The sequence below is a fragment of the Triticum dicoccoides genome, chromosome 3B (assembly GCF_002162155.2).
Source record: "Triticum dicoccoides isolate Atlit2015 ecotype Zavitan chromosome 3B, WEW_v2.0, whole genome shotgun sequence".
NCBI classification, from domain to species: domain Eukaryota; kingdom Viridiplantae; phylum Streptophyta; class Magnoliopsida; order Poales; family Poaceae; genus Triticum; species Triticum dicoccoides.
The window spans coordinates 743,539,671-743,541,947 of record NC_041385.1 but is presented as its reverse complement, the minus strand read 5'-3'; positions in this window follow the sequence as shown (position 1 = coordinate 743,541,947).

The window sequence follows — 2,277 nt, the reverse complement described above, 5'->3', positions numbered from 1 at the left end:
CTTTCCTTCTCCCTCTTGGTGGAATCCTACTAGGACTAGTAGTCCTAGTAGGACTCCCCTTGTGGGGCACGCCCTAGGATGGCCGGCCGGCCTCCCCCTTGATCCTTTATATATGGGGGCAGGGGGCACCCTAGAACACACAAGTTGATCTTTTAGCCGTGTGCGGTGCCCCCCTCCACAGTTACACACCTCGGTCATATCGTCGTAGTGCTTATGCGAAACCCTGCGCTGGTAACTCCATCATCACTGTCGCCACGCCGTTGTGTTGTCGAAACTCTCCCACGGCATCAACTGGATCAAGAGTACGAGGGACGTGATCGAGCTGAATGTGTGCTGAACGCAGATGTGCCGTACGTTCGGTACTTGGATCCGTTGGATCGCGAAGACGTCCGACTACATCAACCGTGTTAACTAATGCTTCCGCTTTCGGTCTACGAGGGTACGTGGACACACTCTCGCCTCTCATTGCTATGCATCACCTAGATAGATCTTGTGTGATCGTAGGATTTTTTTTTAAATTACCGCGTTCCCCAATAGTGGCATCTGAGCCAGGTCTATGCGTATATTTTATATGCATGAGTAGAACACAAAGAGTTGTGGGCGATAATAGTCATACTGCTTACCACGAACGTCTTACTTTGATTCGGCGGTATTGTTGGATGAAGCGGTCCGGACCGACATTACATACCACGTTCATGAGACTGGTTCTACTGATGTGCTTTTACACAAAGGTGGCTGGCGGGTGTCTGTTTCTCCAACTTTAGTTGAATCGAGTTTGACTATAACCGGTCCTTGTTGAAGGTTAAAACATCACATTTGACGAAAAATCGTTGTTGTTTTGATGCGTAGGTAAGAACGGTTCTTGCTAGAAGCCCGTAGCAGCCACGTAAAACTTGCAACAAAAAAGTAGAGGACGTCTAACTTGTTTTTGCAGGGCTTGCTGTGATGTGATATGGTCAAGGCATGATGTGATATAAATTGTTGCATGAGATGATCATGTTTTGTAATAAAGTTATCAACAACTGGAAGGAGCCATATGGTTGTCGCTTTATTGTATGCAATGCAATCGCCATGTAATTGTTTTACTTTATCACTAAGCGGTAGCGATAGTCGCAACAACAATAGTTGGCAAGACGACAACGATGCTACGATGGACATCAAGGTGTCACGCCGGTGACGATGGAGATCATGATGATGCTTCGGTGATGGAGATCATGAGCACAAGATGGTGATGGCCATATCATGTCACATATTTTGATTGCATGTGGTGTTTATCTTTTATGCATCTTATTTTTCTTAGTACGGCGGTAGCATTATAAGATGATCCCTTACTAAATTTCAAGGTACAAGTGTTCTCCCTGAGTATGCACCATTGCTACAATTCATCATGCCGAGACACCACGTGATGATCGGGTGTGATAAGCTCTACATTCCATTACAACGGGTGCAAGCCAGTTTTGCACACACAGAATACCTGGGTTAAACTTGACAAGCCTAGCATATGCAGATATGGCCTCAGAACACTGAGACCGAAAGGTCAAACATGAATCATATAGTAGATATGATCAACATAGTGATGTTCACCATTGAAAACTACTCCATCTCACAAGATGATCGGACATGGTTTAGTTGATTTGGATCACGTGATCATTTAGATGAATAGAGGGATGTCTATCTAAGTGGGAGTTCTTAAGTAATATGATTAATTGAACTTTAATTTATCATGAACTTAGTCCTGATAGTTATTTTGCATGTCTATGTTATTGTAGATCAATGGCCCGTGCTACCATTCCTTTGAATTTTAATGCGTTCCTAGAGAAAGCTAAGTTCAAAGATGATTGCAGCAACTACACGGACTGGGTCCGTAACTTGAGGATTATCCTCATTGCTGCACAGAAGAATTACGTCCTGGAAGCCCCGTTAGGTGTACCACCCGCGCCAGCAACTGTAGACATTGTGAATGCCTGGCAGACGCGTGTTGATGACTACTTGATAGTTCAGTGTGCCATGCTCTACAACTTAGAATCGGGACTTCAAAGACGTTTTGAACGTCATGGAGCATATGAGATGTTCCAAGAGTTGAAGTTAATATTTCAAGCAAATGCCCGAGTTGAGAGATATGAAGTCTGCAACTAGTTCTATAGCTGCAAAATGGAGGAGAATAGTTCTGTCAGTGAACACATACTCAGAATGTCTGGGTACCATAACCACTTGACTCAGCTGGGAGTTAATCTTCCTGATGATAGTGTCATTGACAAAGCTCTTCAATCACTGCCA